The 13828-nt window shown below is 37.7% G+C and overlaps 1 protein-coding gene across 2 annotated transcripts in view; it reads right to left on the minus strand.

Annotated features, from left to right (window-relative positions):
* Window positions 1-13828, minus strand: part of BABAM2 (BRISC and BRCA1 A complex member 2) — a 375203-nt gene that overhangs the window by 279015 nt on the left and 82360 nt on the right. The window lies entirely within an intron of this gene.

Raw genomic sequence — 13828 nt, forward strand, 5'->3', positions numbered from 1 at the left:
CATGTTAACCTTGCAAACATCTCCATATTTAAAAAATAAATAATCCTTTTAAAATGTACCTTTAAATATACAAATTATATATAATTGTTATATTTATCACTATTCTTACCTATTAACTTTTTTTTTTCAAATCTCCTAAAGGACTCCTTTCATTTAAAAATGTGACTGATGATCTCTGGGATTATTTTATTTTATTTTTTTCCTTTTTTATAGTTGACGTCATTTTTTAAAAAATTTATTGGGGTGACAACGGTTAGTAAAATTACATAGATTTCAAGTGTACAACTCTATAATACATCATCTATATACCACATTGCATGCTTACCACCCTCTCTGGAGCTATTTTAGATGCTATAAGTAATTAGTTTCCCCTTCTTTTAAAAAAATCTATCATAATCCAGACTTTTTACTTTTCAATTTGGCTTCTTCATAAATGTTCCTGAAACATATTCAAGAAACTGAATTAAATGTGTCGAATGTTTTGCTTATAATAATATTGTGCTTCTATGGTATTTTCATGTTCCAGCAATTTAAAAACATTTTTTAAATGTATACAAGGTCTACTGAGTCATTGTCAGTTCAAGGCTACAAACCATTCTGTGGTTAAATGATTACATCAGACCAGTGTAAAGGTTGAGCTGGCACTTTACTTTGCAGGTTTAAATATCTTGGCTCTCCAAAGCTTGTGTGGGGGCTGCAGTTTGGCATAAAATTCTCAGCCGGATGCAGATAATTTCTCTGAAAAATGTTTTTAAATGGCTAAGTTTTTTTGCTTTTTAAAAACGTTGGAGAAAGCATACATTAGAATCAGTTCAAAATTTCCTTTTGAAAGTGCCCATCCCTGTAGATAACCCAAGTTAGCTAAATAATCTCAAACCTAAAGACTTTCAGAAGTACAAAACCTCATTTCCATATGAATTTAAATGCAAACTCAAAAATCTGAATAAGCTGCTTCAAATTATAAAGGGAAACTAGAGGACTTCTTTGAAAATACAAACATTGGCTAAGCCCTCAGCAGTTATGATTATAGGTTGCCCTTGGTCATTTTGGCATCCATACAGCCAGCTTTATTTCCATTTGTCCATTCAAATGTTACTTTTTTATTCCTCACAACAGTCTTGTGAGATAAGCACTAATATTAGCAGTTTTATCCATAAATAAATAGAGATATTAGGTACCTTGGCCAGCATAATCCACCTAGTAATCAACAGACATGAGACTAGAATTCAGATCTGTTTCTTCCATATTCATTTTCAGTACCTATAGTTCTCAGCCCTAGTTATACACAAGAATTGGCTTTCTAAAACCACTGCTGCCCAGACTAAATAACTAAATTAGAATCTTTGGGAGTTGAGACCCAGGCTCAGTATATTTCCAGTTGTCCCCAGGAAATAATCAAAGCATTACACAAAGCAATACAAGAACAGTAGAAAGAAGGATGGCAGACATAGTCAATATGAAGTTATCCACTTGCAAAGCCAAGCTTTAATGCCATTTTCTTTTTTCACCCTATAGGCATCCATTCCCCACTCCCAAATAAGTAAACACCAAGAGAAAATCACTTACTTTTAATATTTACCTAGATGATATGTATTGGGGACACAAATCCTAATACCTATCAAAACGTATAAGATAATTCTAGTTAAAAACACCCTCTGGATGATTTACAATTTTATACCCTCTCTACTGCTATCTCCCTTTATTCTATTTTGTTGCTCTTCATTTCTTTCTGCATCTTTGACCTTCCAACGGAGATTATTTTCCTTCTCCCTGAAGAATTACTAAAGGTTTAATTTTAAATGGTCCATCACATTAAAGATATCATTAAACTGTCTTCTATCTTCCATTGTGGCTATAAGAAGTTAGTCTAACGGTTGCTGTTTTGCTTTCTCTGGCTCTTTTTAGATTTTTCTCATTGTCTTTGGTTGATTGTAATTTTGCCATGATATGTCTGGAAGTGGATTTTCTTTATATATACCTGCTTGGGGTTAACTGGACTTCCTGAATCTGAGGAATTACACTGATTAATTTGTGTATGCTCGGTATGTTCAGTTATTTTTTTAAAAATTTTATTGTAAAATATAACAAATATATAGACAAGTTCACAAAACAAAAATGTATAGCTCAATTAACAATCACAAAACCAACACCTGTGAAAGGGATGGAGCACATGTACAAAGCTACACTAACCAGCACATTCTATCTCCCAGAGCAACAATGTTCATGGATATGATGACCCAAGTAAAGCTAACAAGTCTCAGTTCTAAGACTTTTGTTCATGATGTCGGCCTTTCTCTTCTTATGGTGTTGTTCTGATGTTGGTCTGGGAGTACTAGGAGATGCTATGAAAGGCCTGAGAACAATGGAAGGCAAAGCAAAGCCCTCATGACATCATTTGAGCCCTAAACTAGTCGGGCCCCTAAGCTTTACCCCTGGTCTTTTCTGTTATGTGAACCAATAAATTCTCTTTTTACTTAAGCCAGTTTGGTGACATTTCCTGTCAGATGAATGCTACTAGGTTCTCACTGCTACAATTCATCACGTGAGTTCCCTTCCTGAAGAATTTCTCCTTCATCTAAATTTTGTTATTACCTTTCCTTTCTACCTTATATCACAGTTACATTCTGCCTCATGTCATAACTTTCTGAGGCCAGATTTTCTCCCAATACTGAACCCTTAACATGGAGCCCAGTGCCTGACATGAGAGGTATTCAATAAACATGTATTCATTAAAGACACTATGACTGTATTAATCAACCATCCATCTCTGTATCCCTAACAAAGGCTTAAATATAGTACAGACTTAATACATGTTTGTAGAAGAAATTAGCAAATCAGCCAGTGGGAATAATATTACAAAAGAACAGAGACATATACAAATGAGATCTTAAAATAATTCTGTTCAGAGGTTAGAATGATCCATGTGGATTAGAGTTGGAGACATCATTTTAAACTCATGTTTTGCTTAATACAGGCACAAATGGTTAATATATACAAATAGTTATATGTGTGTGTGTGTGTGTGTGTTTCCATGCTGTGTTAGCTGAGAGGACCTAAAAGCAATGGCACCACAATAGCAGCAAACAGACTTCATTTCTAATATATTTCCCCAGTAAAATAAAAAGAACCAGGGCTTCTTGGAGAAATGGCTGATTCTAGGATGTGAGCAGGAAATATACAAGATGAGCCTAGAAGCAAGAAAGTGCTTTATAGAGCCATAAAGCAAGAAAGTGCTCCAAAAAAAACGAAAGGAAAAAAACCCTTCCAATCACGGGTTATAGCAAAGGAACCAAATGAACAGCTTCGAATGGCCAAAACTAGAACAATATAAGCAACAAAATAAATAATGTAATATTGGACTGTAACCCAAAGTATAAAATATCTGTAAGTCTATACTTATATTTATCTATATATTAAATTGAATAAGTAAATTAGGGGAGAACAGACAAGTCTCCCATGCAGAACAATTCTAAATCATTCATGTACTGTGTCTTCAAAGAGGTGAAGCATAACTCCCCCCTCCGTAAATGTGGGCTGCACAGTGACTCCCTTTCAAAGAGGACAATATGGAAAAGGCAGAGAAAGTGGTAACTTTACAGTAGAGAACACTCCCTCAAGCCAAGTGATCAAGGTTAGTATCAACAGAGATAAGTCATATTGATAGTATGTACCCTTGACACGACGTAATGAAAATGGCACTTTACCTCTGATGTCTTCCTACCAAAAGCCCACAACTGCAATCCAACATGAGAAAAAAATTAGACAAATCCCAATTGAGGGACATTTATAAAATACTTTACCAGCACTCCTCAAAACTCTCAAAGTCATCATAAACAAGGAAAGTCTAACAAACTACAAGAGCTACAGGAGCCTAAACAGCCATGAGGACTAAATGTAATGTGGTATCTTTAATGGGATCCTAGACAGAAAAAGGACATTAGGGAAAAACTAAAGAAATCTGATGAAGTGTGGACTTCAGTTAATAATAATGTATCAGTACTGGTTTCTTAATGGTTACACTGTATCCCAGTGATGTCAGATGTTAACAACAGGGGAACTGAATGTGGGGTACACAGGAACTCTGTACCATCTTTGTACTAATGCTGTCAATCTAAAGTGAAAAGTCCTAAAATTAAAAGTTTATTAAAAAATAAATAGCCCTTTGCTCATAAGGCCCAGTACACCAAAGGCACACAATGTAAGCTAGTTGTAAGACCAGCCTTTGAAACAAGTGAAGAATGTGAAATAATCAATTTAGAGATTCTGAGGGAATACAATCAACAATCAACTGCACATTTTTCTTTTTAACTGTGTAATAAAAATTTGACTCCTCTGAAAGACTAAAGTACACACATGAAGTTTGTAACTAGTTCCAAAAGTATACTTAACAGCAGGTGGCTAAAAAGTAAAGGCATCAAAAATTTCTGGAATCCTCAATACCATGAGAAAAAAAAAATCTTCAGATCATAAACATCTCACAAATGCTTCAATGTCTTTGTAAACCATTTTTTTTTTTTGAAGGAGGAAAAAAACCAAACAAACCACAAAGCCTAAGGCTGCAGTAGTTTCTTAAAATCACAGCCTAAACTAGTAACAAACAATCTTTAGTTTTGTGTTCTAAACCCCTTATAATTTTGCCTCAATCTACCCCTGTAACTATATTTTCTACTATTTACCAGTGCAAACTCTCCTTCAAGAAAACTGGTTTGCTCAGTGTTTCCAATATGTCATCCTTGCTTTGTGATGCTTCTCTGTACCTTTGTCTCCCCACCTACAGTGCCATCCCCTTTCATCTTACAAATCCTATCCCTGCTTGAAGACCCACCTAAAACCCTTCCTCCTCCATAAAGCCTCAGCTCACCACCAGCTCAATAATCACTAGTTCATCAGAACGCCTATACCATTAGTTACCATGTTCATTCATTTTAAAAAAACAAAACAAACAAAAAAAAACAAAACAGAACTTTGCCAGAGTCTTGAGAGACCTCAAACATGCAGCCAGTTCCCCTCAAGACATCTAACGAATTCTGGGGCAGCCCAAGAGTCAGGGGCTAAAGTTAAGAAGCTACCTCTGAAAAAGAGGAGAGTTATCAGTGGTCTTACAAGACAAAATTTAGAATTTGGGATCCATCAGGGCAAAGATCCAGGCTGTTTGAGTGTTTTAATATTTGACAAATGACATGGCATTCTATTTTAAAGTATCTTGTAGACCAAGGCACTTAACAGTGTTTAGCAACACTGACCACTCCAGGCTCTCGGATAAAAACCCCAAAGGCCCAGCCATGAAGCAGAGGTAGACAGACCCTTACCAAAGCCATCAACCAGCCCCAGCTCAGCGCCGTCCCTGTCTGAACGGAGGTGACTAGTCAACGTCTAACCTACCCATGAGAAGGGACAAGGAACCCTCTCTCTAGAAGGAAAGAGCATCATCTGGAGCCTTTGTAGTTTTTTAACTGGAATGTCTGACATTCACTCAAAACTAGTAAAAACACCAAACACAGAACCACATAACTGATAACCAAAGAAAAAAAGCAGGCAAAACAAATGGACCCAAGGATATTCCAGATATTCGAACTGGCTCACAAGGACTTGAAAATAAGTATGATTAGCATGTGCAAGAAAATGGTGAGATTAGAAGATAAATTCACCAAAGCATTTTTACAAATTCAATTGAGTAAATCAAAACTGGCAATACCTGTTAAATGTTATATTTGGGTTTCAAAAAATAACTTGGTTTGCCTTTTTTTCATTTGTCTTAGGAGAGTGAACGTTTTAAATGTACCTTGTTTGTACTTTCAAGATGTTTTTTTTAGACAACTGTGCTTTTAAAGCCTTGTTTATAACACTTTCAAAATTATATGTGTGTATTGCATATGTGTATACATTAATACTGCTTTACTTAATCCACCATTGATTATAATAGCAACACCTTTGGGGAAAAAATGAAATCACAAATCATCATTTTTAAACCAGGACCCTTTTACTGCCTCCCTTTTTTACAAAGTACAATTTTACAAAGAATAACAACACCAACATTCTTTCTCCTTCATAAAATGTTTCTATGGCTGAGGAGTGAAAATAGATAATGGTAGAAGTACAAATCGAGCCTTTAATTCCATCAGCACATAAACCAATTTTGCATTGAAATTTCTGGTAATTTTCTCATCTTCACTTGAATCACACATGGCTGTATCCTTTGAATCCAAGCTGCATTCAACTCCAGAGAACCAGAGATGCCATCTCCAAATAATGTTTCCTCTCATTTCTACCTTAGAAAATGTCTTGGGGCTTAAAATCTAGGTTTTCGTAAGAAAGGTAGAACATATTATTAATTTTGATTGAGTAATGTTACTGAACATTTTTATCAAAATTAAACATTTTCATTAATTATTAATAATTAACTTTTATTAATTCTGTGTTTCTGCCAAAAAGATGATTGCTATTTTATGGTCCACTAAAGTGTTTTGTTCTTTTGCTTTGAAAGTAAAGGGGAAAATCATACATTGTCAAAATGAAGGACAACTGACTTATGCTTCCGGGTAGGCTGGCGTAACCTTGTAGGGACCAACACTCTCAATGAGAACAACTAGAAAGCCAGACAGAACATAGGCATCTCCATGAAGACATTCGCCAGCTGCTGAAGCAATGAGAACTGGAGATGCAGAGGATTCACAGGAGAGAGCATCCAGGACAGGAGCTGCCTTCTGCCTTCTGCTTTCACCTACGGGACTCTGCAAATCCCGGGCACTGGAGGGAGGCTGAGAATCCAGGCTTTGCACAGTCCCAGGTCCGGTTTACCTGGCACCCAGCCCATTTCTACTCACCAGCCCCAGCCAATCAGCACCCCATAAGCAACACCTTCCCCCAAGGGAAGGTCTCCAGCAGCCAGTAGGCTGCAGCCACACCCTCTCCAACTCAGAGGTTAGAGTCTCAGCCCTGGGGGTGGGGGGAAACACGGGGGAAGGGTCTTCCAAGTTTGTTCCTTCTTGAGTAGGCTCCCTCAGCCCTACAGTTGCTACTGTCTGCCACGGCTATTCTTGCATTCTTTAGCGCTCTCTTTTACTCCTTCAAGAGTTAATAACTCTCTATATTCAATGTTCCCTATTCAAAGTACTGGTATGGTTTCTGTCTCCTAACTGAACTCCAACTGATAAACTGATCAAGTTTCATTTTAACTATACCTTGTTTGTACTTTCAAGATGTTCTGTTTTCCTACAAATGTTTTTAAAGCCTTGTTTATAATACCTGCTTTCAAAATTATATGTGTGTGTGCTTATGTATACATATGAATAGTCCTCTCCTTAATCCTCTCGACCACAGGACCCAGCAAGTCCACTCTTCATTACATACCCATCAGAAATGCACATACATGCGTATATTCACCGAGACATGTACAAGAAAACTTAACAGTAGCACTGTTCACAGCAGCGAAAAAAACAAAAAAAAACACGGAAATAATCCAAATGTCAATCTATAACAGAATGCATAAATAAACTGTGGCATGCTCATACAATGGAATACTATGAGTAATGACCATACAACAGTAACAACAAACTAGCTGCGTGAAGCTCACAAATAAATGTTGCGTGAAAAAAGTCAGACACGTAAGTCCACGCTCGATTCCATTTGAAAGATTTAAAAAAGGCCAAAATTAATATTGGTGATATAGGTGAGCATAGTGTTTAGTTTGGGGCAAGACGGTCGCAGGGTTGGAAGGGGGGATGAGTGGGGCTTCTGGAAACTGGAAATGTTCTGTTTCTTGATGTGGGTGCTGGTTACATGGTGTGTTTACTTCCTGAAATTCGTCATGCTATATACTTGTGATCTGTACACTCTTCCGTAGTATGTTATTCTTCAACAAGTTACATCAAAATGTAGAGTATTTATGAACAATTAAATAATAAGCCTCTGAGCCCCCGCCACCTCCTGGACGTGGCTCCCCCTACATGCCCCTCACCCCAGCACCGTGTGCAGACACCTCTCCCCCTGCACGTCTCACCGAGGCTGCAGTCTTGTGTACTTATCTGTCCTGAGCACCACGTCCAGCTAGCAGGGTTAGGTGGACCTTTTATAGGTCTCAAATGAGGCATTCAGGAGATACTTGAAAAATGACAGAGCACTCTACTTTAAAAGATGCCGTAGGCCACGGCACACAGAAATGTGTAGTGATGTGAGCAGCACACATTTGGACGACGCTTTTCAATGGTGGGCCATGCAATCTGTATCAGCCTCATGCATTGTTCGCATCTATTTCCTGGACACAGTGGATGAACGCTATTTTGCAAGGACACATTTAAAAGATATCTTTTTGGTGGCAGCCCAGTGAAGAGCAGGGGAAGAGAAATGACAAGGTATTAGTACAACACTGCTTTCTATGCTTACATTCCACACGAACAGGACAGAGTCGGGGCAAGAAGGATACAAGCAGTGGGCAGTACCTGCAGCAGCAGCAAGCTCCCTGCCCTGAAGGTGACTGTCCCAAACACAAAATGGCCCTCACCTTCTTCAAACTAGGAAGTCCAGTATCAGTGGTTTCCAATCTTGTTATGATTACATGTTCTTCTCATTTAAATTTACGATCCACCCTCCCTCCTTTATGCAATTTTATTTTAAATTAAAGTGAATTGTCATAATGATTTTCGGGGGAAAGAACTGCACAATCCCCTCTGAGGTAGCCGGATACACCACAGAGTACTGCAAAGGCAAGGCTGAAAATCACTGTTTCTGGGCATCTGTCCACTGATTTTTATCCCCCAAACTTCTCTAAAACTGAATCTTTTACTTCTATTTTGAAATGTTCATCTAAAATATGTTTTTTAGTTCTTAAGAAAGGCTCTTAAGAAATAGGGAATCTTAAAGGCAAGCGGTTCATCTAATGAACACGTATTGTACGAGGTCTGACAATTGAGTTCGTGAACTTGTTGCAACGATGTTGCTAACCTTTTGTTGGTATCAGAGGGATTATTCATTATGAATTTCTACCAACTGGACAGTTAACCAAGTTTACTTTTTAAAAGTGCTGAAAAGGCTGCATGAAAAAGTTAGACGACCTGAACTTTTCTCCAACAATTCGTGGCTCTCGCATCACGACAATGCACCAGCTCACACGGTACTGTCTGTGAGGGAGTTTTTACCCAGTGAACAAATAACTGCATTGGAACACCCTCCCTACTCACCTATTCTGGCCCCCAATGACTTCTTTCTTTACCCGAAGATAAAGGAAATATTGAAAGGAAGACATTTTGATGACATCCAGGACTCAAGAATAATACAATGACAACTCTGATAACCATTCCAGAAAAAGAGTTCCAAAATTGCTTTGAAGGGTGGACTAGGCGCTGGCATCGGTGCATAGCTTCCCAAGGGGAGGACTTCGAAGGTGACCATAGTTATACTCAGCAATGAGGTATATAGCACTTTATGTAGGATGAGTTCACAAACTTAATTGTCCCACGTCATATACTTCTTGCATCAGGCACTCTTTTAGGTACTAAAATAAAGCAGCGAACAAAACAAATTCCATTCTCTCATGAAACTTCCATTCCAGTGTAGAAACAAGGGGGACCCACTACCCAGTTTGCCTGGGACTGTCCTGTCTTAGTACTGAAGGCACTACATCTCAAAAACCTCACAGTCCCCGGGGGTTGGTCACCATAGTAGAGACAGATACCAAACAAATAAGGAACCGACAATTTATCAAATGGTGATAAGTGTAATGGAGAAAATAAAGCATGATAAGAGGACAGAGTAAGGTGAAGGGTGTTACTACAACTTTGTATAAGCCTCTCTGATGCAATGACAATTGACAGGAGGGGAGCAAGCTCTTCAGAAAACTGGGGAAGAGAGTTCCAGGAAGAAGTGAATGAAAATGGTGCACAGCAAATAAATGGTCCGAGGTTGAGAGGGTGCTCAAATGTTTGAGAACTAGCACGGAGGCCTGTGTGGCTGGAGAGCAGTGAGCCAGGAACAGAATGGAAAGAGAAGCAACTGAGTGATAGGTACAGCAGAACCGCTACAGCAGACCCACCGTTCAGGGATCAGCACAAGTTCCAACTTCTTCCTGATGATTTTAACTCCACAGTTCCAACCTATAATTTCCTTTTTCATTCTAGTGGAGTCTGTGTCTTAATTTATTGATCATCCTCTCTTCTCACATTAGATAATGGATGTGAAAACACTGTGTAATTATCCCATAGCACTCACTTATGTACTACCTATGTCTATAAACCTTCATATTTATAATCAACTGAATTTCAACAAGAATGCAAAGACAAGTCAATAAGGAAAAATGGTCTTTCTGATAAACTGTGCAGGGACATCTTGATCTCCACTTGTAAAACAATGAAGCAAGGCCCCTACCTCACACCATATATAAAAATTAACTAAAATGGATCAAAGACCTTAACGTAAGAGCAAAAATTAATGTGGGTTTTTCAAGGAAAACCATAAGTTTTCATAACCTTGGACTAGGCAGTAGTTTCCTAGATATGAAACCAGAAGCACAAGCAACAAAAGAAAAAACAGATAAGTTGGACTCCATAAAAAATGTAAAACTTCTGTCCTTCAAATGATACTATCTAGAAAGTGAAAAGACAATCCACAGACTAGGAGAAAATTTTGGCCAGTCATATATCTGACAAAGGCCTTGTACTCAGAACACGTCAAGAACTCCTACACCTCAGCAATAAAAAGACAAATAACCCAATTTTAAAATGGCCAAAGGATTTGAATCACATAAATGGACACATAACAGAGAAGACACATAAATGGACAATAAACACATGAAAAGATGCAAAACATTCTTATGACGCACAGCCTTCAGGGAAATAGAAACCAAACCACAATGAGATACCACTTCACACCCAGTAGGATGCTATAATCATAAAGACAAATCATAACAAGTGTTGGTGAGGATGTAGAGAAACTGGAACACTTCTACACTGCTGGCGGGTATATAAAATGGTGCAGCCACTTTGGAAAACAGTCTGGGAGTTCCTCAAAAAGTTAAACATAGAGTTACCACTGACCCTGCAATTCCACTCCAAGGGATATATCCAAGAGAAATAAAATTATGTCCACACAACAGCAATACTTATAATAGCAAAAATGTGGAAACAACCCAAATGTCCATCAACTGACAATGGATAAATAAATTGTGGTTATATGCATACACTAGAATATTATTTGGCAGTAAAAAAATAAAGCAGTGATAAATGCTACATTGAAAACAGTATGCTAAGTGAAAAAAGTCAGTCACAAAGGACCATATTGTATGATTCCACTTATAAGAAATGTCCAAAATAGGCAAATCCATACAGACAGAATGTAGATTAGTTATTGCCTAGAGTGGACATGGTTGGGGGTGGGAAGGATCGAGAAGTTTCTGCTAATAGAGTTGGGGTTTCTTTTAGGGGTGATGACAATGTTCTAAATTTGACTGTAGTGATGGTTGCACAACTCAATGAATATACTAAAAACCTTTGAATAATACACTTTGAATGGGTAAATTGTATGGCATATAAATTATGTCTCAATAAAGCTGTTATTAAAATAATTAGAGCTGTCCCCAAAATGGAAAATGATACCTCACCGGAAATAATGTTAAACAAAGGCAAATGGCCTTCAGTTGGAAATATTACTGTAAAAGATGGATTCAATTAGTGGTTCCAATAGCAGTTCACAGACTAATACACAAAAAAAATCACCCAAGGAATTTAACGATTCTTTGGCTCCCTAAAACATCTAATTCAGTATGTCCACTGGGGTCCAGGAATCTGTATTTCTAACAGCCTCCCTAAATTATTCTAATGTACAGCCAGAAGTAGGAACCACTAAGAGCCCAATTCAATGATTTCACGATTCCCTGGTATCTCTGAGATACTTATCTCTAGACCTGGTATCTACCTAGTATTTTCCCTTCACCTGAGAATCTCAAAGTCCTTAATGGCACTGAATTCCCTGAATTAAGGCTTTGAGTTTAGAAAAAGGTGACTTCATCTGAACCTCATATATTTTTATTATTCTTATTTAAACCCTTTATTTAAGCTACTTCAAATCTTTTTTTGGAAAGGAACAGATTTACATAAGTTGAATAAATAAAAGCTCACATATATTCTCACAAGAATTCTCTCAAAACTATATTTCTCAAGGTGGGACACATTGGAGAGTCTTGTTTTTTTCTCAAATACTTATAATTTAATATATTTTGTATTAAAAAATACAGGCATCTTATAAAATCAAACGTAAAATTTTCGTGAATTTTTAAGCTAGAACCCAGAAACTTCAAGGAAATTCCGTATTTGCCACAGGAACTGCTCTGGACTATACTCCCAGATTCAAAGGGTACATATTCATTCCCTTCTGTAATTAATACCTCAGTGGAAAATCCAAGACATTTAGGCATTCTGTTTTCCATTCCACAGTGATGAAATATGGAATCCACATTTATGTAAAACCATACACAAATATAGAGTGATCAGATTACTAGTGACAGTGCTCTGTGCACTTCGAGAGAGGCAAAAATTCTGAACTAATCCAAGAAGTAAACCATAACCTGTTAACAAATGAGTGACAAGTCCGTCAGACACATGTAGTCGTAAGGGAAATGTCTGCTGAGGATCAGGCCTTGTCCTTTACCCTGCCCTAGAGCTTTAGCCAGATGACAATGAATACCAAGGACACCCTCCAGGGTTGTGTGGACTCACCCAGCGGTGGAAGGGTCGACCCTGGTTGCTTAGTATCTAGTTTTGCCCAGCCCACTGGTCCATGAAGAAGCACTAGGTAGCCTACCTGAGGCCATAGGTTTACTACAGCTAAAGAGAAGGTGTTTTCCTAGACTTGTAATCTTTCTTTTTCACACAGTGCTTTGATTTTTTTGTCTGTTCTTTTTCACACAATTTCTCAAACCATTTGTGATAACTTCACTCAGAGACAAAATATCAGAAGAGTGACGTTATAATATTGACTCTGACACAGTTATGTAAATCTAGGTCAATTTCCTCAATACTAAAACATAAAAGTGGAATAAGATAAATCTTAAGGTCCTTTCTAGATTTTAAATTCTACACTCTCACAATATTTGTCCACAATGAAGATATGCCTTGCAAATTTTAAAGGCAATTCCAAACCAAGAAGTTGGAAACATTATTTCTTATGCTTTCCATCACAGTGCTCCCTCTTGCATCGTCAGAGCTCAAAACCCCTTCTCTCCCCACTTGGATTTTTGCAACAGTCGTCAATTCTGGTCCTCAATCTCTTCTTAATCCACTATATTGACCACATTGCTATTAGATGATTCTCCAGTTATCATCTCCTTCAATGGCTCTTACCCTAACATTCAAGACACTCCATAATCTTTTCCCAATTTATCTTTCTAACCTTTACTAGCCCTTCGTGATATTAATTTACGTTTCAGCAAACCTGAAAGTACCTCTTCTACAATGAATTATAGATATCACAACTTCTTCAAATTTGTTTATGTCATTTCCCCTACTTGAAATAGCCTCTGCCTTACTCCTCACTTTTGTTCCTTTCTTCAAGAATGAGAACAAGTCTCATCTCCACTACAAAGCCTTTTCTGACAACCTTCTTTAAATTCCTGGAGCACCTAGCCTGTTATATACATCTTTGGCATTTAACGTATGCTACCCTCGACCGGGCAGATTTAATTCACAAGAGATCTGTAGGGAAACTTCTGCCTCATTTTCTCCAGGTAAACCCTTCAGCTTCAACATGGGGTGAATACATAATGCATAGCATCAAAAGGGGCTACACTTAAACTACAACTTTTTAAAAAATCAGCCAAACTAACAGTTTATGTGTAATTATT

This window comes from Rhinolophus hipposideros (assembly GCF_964194185.1).
Source record: "Rhinolophus hipposideros genome assembly, chromosome: 12".
Classification (NCBI taxonomy): Eukaryota; Metazoa; Chordata; class Mammalia; order Chiroptera; family Rhinolophidae; genus Rhinolophus; species Rhinolophus hipposideros.